Source organism: Bidens hawaiensis, unplaced genomic scaffold (assembly GCF_021521415.1).
Source record: "Bidens hawaiensis isolate Kalapana, Puna unplaced genomic scaffold, B.hawaiensis_p1.1 tig00009570_1, whole genome shotgun sequence".
NCBI classification, from domain to species: Eukaryota; Viridiplantae; Streptophyta; class Magnoliopsida; order Asterales; family Asteraceae; genus Bidens; species Bidens hawaiensis.
Window position 1 is genome coordinate 783,906 of NW_027491715.1, and position 7,217 is coordinate 791,122.

The 7,217-nt window shown below is 33.5% G+C and overlaps 1 pseudogene across 1 annotated transcript; it reads right to left on the minus strand.

The window, feature by feature from the left end:
* Window positions 1-5,115: 5,115 nt before the first annotated feature.
* On the minus strand, window positions 5,116-6,152 carry LOC143532949 (protein TIFY 10c-like; annotated as a pseudogene). Its single transcript, XR_013135271.1, has 2 exons — window positions 5,934-6,152; window positions 5,116-5,690 (listed from the first exon to the last, which is right to left on the minus strand). The product of XR_013135271.1 is annotated as a protein TIFY 10c-like (transcript).
* Window positions 6,153-7,217: the final 1,065 nt, after the last annotated feature.

The following is a 7,217-nucleotide window of genomic DNA, read 5'->3' on the forward strand; positions in this document are numbered from 1 at the left end:
TCAGAAGTCTTCTTGATGTGAAATCATTGAGTAAATCTCGTTATGCATTACAATGAATATGTTTATTTTACCTACAAGAAATTGAAATTTATATTTTAGCTACTTGGTGAAGACTTAAGGTTGACATCCTTGAATTGGCGCCCCACCAAGCAAGTTTAACTACGTGTTTCTTCTCTTAGCCATTTTATCCAAATGGATTGGTTATATTTGAGGTCAAACATTACTTATGAATACATGATAATATGATATTGATATCTTTTGTTCACAACCTATGTGGGATTTGCCTTTAATTAATGTTACATGATAAATATTTGCCGTATCGCAACTTTCGTTTACATGATCTCATTAAAATGTATTGGATGCTTTTTGCTAAACATCGTTTTTGTCACAGCCACGACAAGATTAGAAGACATTCATTGACAATAACTAAAAGGCCTAGCAGAATGCTCATCTAGAATATTATTTTCATAATTCCGATGGATCAATGATGGATCATCCGTCACAAAGCGCACTCCCCTAACATCAACTGAAAACCTTGGAACAATATAATACATGAGATCTTATCCTTAAAATTAGCTAAAATAGTCATTTTGACGGAACATAACACAATTCCCATACATTCATTAAAGAAAAATTGAGCACAATTGTAGACTAAAAGCCAAAGGAATGATTTCACTTTAGCTGAAACACATAATGACGTTGCCACGCCAGCTTTTCATGATTTGTAATGTCGGCTAAAATCTTGGCTAACGGAGTCTAACCAACTAAAATCGACTTTTGACAATTTTATACAAACACCCTTAGCTTCCCTTGTTCCTCCCTACTAGCATACCAGAAAATCAACATTTATATTATTCGTTAACTACTTAATTGTTTGGCAACAAGATATCAAATTCCTTCTTTGTCAATTCTTGTTATTTCTGTAGCATCCAATTCAAATAAAATACTTAATCATCAATAAAAATACTAAGACAATAAAAGAAAAGAAAATCACTAACCATTAAATTAAAAAGTAACAAAACAAGAACAATCTGAAATACTCATCAATCACAAATTCCGGTCTTAATATTTAGACCTAAAAAAATTGATGAGCATTCCAGATTAAAAAAAAAAAAAAACTATGTTACATGAAACTAAAGATTAAATGATTAACTGATTATCCTTAGATAAACATAAAAATTTGACTATAAGTAGAGATCAAACTTATGATTCAAAGGTGCAGCAGCCACTAATGGATTATTATTATGCAACTGATAAGGTGCTCTTTCACTTGCTCTATCCTTTCTCTTGACCAAAACCTGTGAAGTGAATCCCCAATTGGTAAATCCGAATCATTCGCTTCTGAAGGTGAAGCCGATTGAATTCGATTCTGAAGTTTAATACCGGAAGCTGCTGAGATCATATATCTTGCTTTATCAGCCGATACACAATCAAACACCAATACTTGTGATCCATAGAAAATTGTCATTTGTCCGGTTTTGGAATCCGTAGCTGGAACTGGTTCACTGGAATCCACTGAGTTACTGATGGAATCTAAGGTAACATATTGAGGAAAATGATTAACTGACGACGTCTTGACCGTACTTTCCATGTTGCTTAACAAATCAATAGTCGTCGGAGAAGATATTTCAGCTTTTCCTGAAACAAAATCATATTATGATGGTGTGAGTTCATAGCCCATAAATGTAATTTTTAAACGACTTAGTTTCGTTATAAAAAAATGACACAACTTGTTGCGCGCTGACTTGCCTTCGAAATGCTAATCTATGTAAATACTAAATACTGCTCTTTTTATACTATTCATCAAATCCAGTCACAAAAACCTAATTAAAGTGAGATCTATACATTTGACAATGAACTTTTCGTCGATTCGGAGATCTCTTGGACTTCGTTTCTCTTTCAAAAATGAACTCAAACGGTTGCACGTCATCGCGAAACTAGACTTTTCGTTACCGATGGTGGTGCTGGAGGCCGGAAAATACTTTTCAGCCATAGTCATAGGCAATTTATTGAAAGTTAGCCGGAGAAGTGATAGTGGAGAATGGAGATGAAAGAATAATATAAGATGAAAATTTTGGGTTTTGCGGTATTATTATATAATAAGATGCTATGCGATTAAAAATTTGTGTGATGTGGACATCATATATCTTTTTTATACAGAAAAAACTCACGTGTTAAATTGTGTTCAAAATAATATAATAAAATGCTCAACGGTTTATGGTGGAGAAATAAGGAGGGAATAAAACATGAATTTTAGAGTAAAATTCTCTTTTTCTTTTTAAGATATCGTAAGGCTGGCTGGTATACTCTAACTCTCCTCACCTGTGAGGGGATTTAATCTGATGTGACGTCCTACGTAGATAACGTCATGCGAGTGACAACCCCAGAACACCTCCCCTCCCCTTTGTTGGTCACGCGTGACGTGAGGATGGTGACCGTGGTCACTCCTGTCACAAACTCTCCCTCTCCTTTTGTGTATTAAATAAAAAAAATAGAATACGGAGAATGAGGAAATTGCATATATCCCGATGTTGAATGATAATATTAAATGATGTGGGGAAAGCTGAAATGGTGGGTGAGGGGAATAGTGTTGAGGGATGTATACCCCTTAGCCTAAGGCAGAGAAAGTGGTTTAGGGGAACGCAAAGAGAAGCTTATTGGCAAAAAAAAAAGTCGAGTGGGTAACAACGATTCATATTCCATGCTTCAGGACGGAGAGGGGAGAGGGAGTGTGAGTCTCTTATCACAAAACAAGTTGATCAGCGATCACCACTGTCACTACTTTTCCTTCACCAATACTTGTATGTTATTTTTTATTATTATTTACAAGAAGGTTTTTATGAGGTTAACATGGTTAGACACGACACCATGGTTTAGAGGAAGAAAGATTATTGAAAGTGACGCATTAATGTAGAAGAGAGAGAGAGAGGGTGAGTGAAGTTAGGGAAGTGTAGTACGACACCTTCCACCTTATAGTTTGTATGGTTTGATCGAAGGGTTGCATGCAGAAGGTACTTTTTTACGATAACTGAAAAAATTATTCATTATTCAGTTTTTAAAATACAATAATTGGATAAAATTCAATGATTATTTAATCACTTAAAATTACTAAAAACATTAGAAAAAGTTAGTTTATTCATAGGTTACGTGTGTCGTGCATATTTATTTGCTAAATATAACTCACACATGTGTAAAAAAACGTTTAAATTAAAAGTGAAATGAAAAGCATATGAACAAGTTATCTTTTAGTGACTTTTATAGATATAACATAGACATTTGTATGTAAAAATTTAAATGTTTTAAAAAACAATAACTACAAGAAAATTAAACTATTTAGGGTTTTTTATCTCACACTAATTTAGTCTTTTGCAATAAACGTATCTCCATGGTTATGTTAGAACAAAAACCATTACTTACATAAGCCATAAACTTTGACTCGTAGTATTTTGAGGTCATGTCTAGTGTTCAAATTTTATCTTGATTAGGTGTTGAGTGTCATCTTCTTATTAGTTTTGTGAGTTTTTTTTTTTTTTTTTGTATGGTATTAACTTTAACTAATATAATAAGGAACATCACTTTGCGTACATATTCATGTTTGTATTGTTATTATGATATAAATTAGTGCGTATACATTATTTATGTTATATGCAAGTGTCCCATGATCTAGACCATATAACAAAATAAATATCCTATCACACTAAAAAAATAACCAAACAATAAATTTCTTATGTTTCCATCTTTATTTTACATAAACTATTATAAGTTTTTATTTTTTTATTTTAGATACGTGAAGTATTAGTCCTATCAAATGGCATCATGAATTTATGACTACACTTTAGCTCAGTAGTGGATCGTGTGTGGATACTGTATGAGAATTCAATCCATGCCCCTTGTATTGGATTTCAGAAGTCTTCTTAGCGTGAAACCATTTGTAAATGAGTAAATCTCGCTATGTATTACGACAAATGTTGTCCATTTTACCCACAAGATATTTAAATATAAGTTTTAGTTACTTGGATGAAGACTTAAGGTCGGCATGTTTGAATTGGCCCCCACCAAGCAAGTTTAACAACGTGCTTCTTCTCTTAGCCGATATATCCAAATGGATTGATGATGTTTGAGGTCAAACATTAGTTATGAAAGCATGATATCTTTTGTTCACAACTTATATAGGATTTGCCTTTAATGTTACATGATCTCATTAATTCCTAGTATATGTATTGGATGATGTTTGCTAAATATCGTTCTTGTCACAACCACGACAAATCAGAGGACGTTTATTGACAATTACTAAAAAGGCTAACAGAATGAATATTATTTACATAATTTTGTTGGATCATCCGTAATTTCGATGGATCATTGATGGATTACCCGTCGCAAAGCGCACTCCCCTGAAAAATATAATATATGAGATCTTATCCTTAAATTAACTAAAACAGTCATTTTGACAAAATAAATCTTCAAAATATCCATGATTTTTTTTTCAAAACCAGTGATTGTCAAAATAGTGTTAGGGACCTATGTAGCTTAGAATGTGAAGGAACGACAAACACAATTCCCCATACTATCATTAAAGAAAAATTGGGCAAACAATTGTAGCCTAAACACTGAAGGAATGATTTCACTTTAGCCGAACTGCCACATCAATTTTTCATGTTTTTTCATGTCGGCTCAAATCTCGGCTAAGGGGGCCTAACCAACTAATGTGCTTATGTGCCCATATATGATTCACCTATTTTGACAATTTTATACACACACTCTTGACTCCCCTTGCTCCTATCTAGCATACCACAAAAACAGCTTTTAAATTAATCATTTACAAGTTAATTGTTTGGCAACAAGATCTCAAAAATCTTCTTAATTATTGTTATTTACTTATTTCTGTAGCATCCAATTTAAAAAAAATATTTAATCATCCATAAAAAAATTATTAAGACAATAAAAAAAATAAAATCACTAACCATTAAATTAAAAAGTAATAAACAAGAACAACCTGAAATACTACTCATCAATCACAAATTCCGGTCTTAATATTTAGACCTAAAAAAACTATGTTACATGTAACTATAGATTAAGTGATTAACTGATTATCCTTAGATAAACATAAAAATTTGACTATAAGTTGAGATCAAACTTATAATTCAAAGGTGCAGCAGCCACTAATGGATTATTATTATTATTATTATTATTATTATTATTATTATTATTATTATTATTATTATTATTATTATTATTATTATTATTATGTAACTGATAAGGTGCTCTTTCATTTGCTCTATCCTTTCTCTTGGCCAAAAACCTGTGAAGTGATGCCCGTCTCGCAATCGGTAAATCCGATTCATTCTCTTTTGTTTCGAAAGCCTCACGGGGAGATACTGAAGGCGAAGCCGATTGAATTCGATTCGGAATTTGATTACCAGAAGCTGCTAACATCATATCTCTCGCTTTACCAGCTGATACACAATCAAACACTAATACTTGTGAGCCATAGAAAATTGTCATTTGTCCGGTTTTGGAATCTGTAGCTGGAACTGGTTCACTAGAATCCACTGAGTTAGGGAAGGAATCTAAGGTAACATATTGAGGAAGAAGATTAACTGATGATGTCTGGACCGTACTTTCCATGCTGCTTAACAAATCAATAGTCGTCGTGTTCTTCTGTGTTGCCGGAGAAGACATTTCAGGTTTTCCTAAAACAAAATCATATATATTAGACCTTAGAGTCGATTAATGTAATTTTTAAATGATTTAGTTTTATTATAAAACTAATAATAGCAGCGCAGCTTGTCGCTAATTTGCCTTCAAAATATTATTTCAATGTAAATACCAATCTTTTTTTGTTACAAAAAAAATATATATACATCAAATTAAGCCAACTATTGAAATCATGCAAAAAACTAATCAAACTGAGAACGAAAAATTAAGATCTATACCTTTGACATTGAACTTTTCATCGATTCGGAGATCCCTTGGACTTCATTTCTCTTTTAGAAACGAACTCAAACGGTTGCAAGTCATCGCAAAACTAGACTTTTCGTTACCGATAGCGGTGTCGGAGGCCTGAAAACACTTTTTAGCCATAGACATGAGCAATTTAATGGAAGTTATTAGCCGGAGAAGTGATAGTGGAGAATTGAGTTGAAAGAATGATATGAGATGAATTTTTGGGTTATGAAGATTATTATATAAGATGCAATATGATTAAAAATTTGTGTGACGTGGACAGCATATTTTTGTACAGAAAAACCTCACGTGCTAAATTGTGTTCAAAGGAATATAATAAAATAATCATAACGGTTTATGGTGGAGAAATAAGGAGGGAATAAATTCAACAAAACATGAATTTTAAGAGTAAAACTATTTTTTGTTCTTTTTATAAATATCTTGGGAGGAGGAGGAGGGGGGGGAGTGGTTTAGGGGAATGAGAAGAGAAGCATATGTGGCAGAGAAGTCGAGCGAGGGATAACGGTTCACATTCGAGGCTTCGGGATGACGAGGGGGGAGGGAGTGCGGGTCTCTAGCACCAAACAAGCTGATCAGTGATCACCACTATATCAGTGTTTCCTTTATCAATAATTGTATGCTATTCTTTTTTAGTATTATGTACAAGAAGGTTTAGAAGGTCAACATGGTTAGAGACGACACCATTGGTTTAAGAGAAGAAAGATTATTAAAAGTGACGTGACGTTAATTTGAAAAAAAAAATATGGTGATTGAAGTTAGGGAAGAGTAGAACGACACCTTTTGCCTTATTGTTTGTATGGTTTGATCGGAGGGTTGCATGTAGAAGATACTTTTAGAGCAATAGAAATGGTCTCCGTGAGACCCCCGTGAGATTGAGTTTGGCGCCGTGAAAGGCGTGAAACACCGCCCCTACCTCCGTGATCCTTCCATCGCCACTTCTTTCACGGCCTTAGTTGGTGGGCCCACTTGATTTTCAAACGGCTATATAGCCGTTGGCTTCCTTAAAATTAAAAAAAAAAACTTTTTTTTACCTATAAATACCCCACTATTTTATACAAAAAACATACCAAACTCACACCTTTCTCTCTACTTTTTATAAACTTTCTTAACTTTTATAAAAAAAAATATCATGGATCCCAACATGCCTCGTCTAACTCCGGAGCAATATGCGTTGTGGCTCTCCCAATATTTCGGTCATATTCCCGCACCAAACATCAACACACAACAACAAGGTGTTCCTCAACCACCTCTAT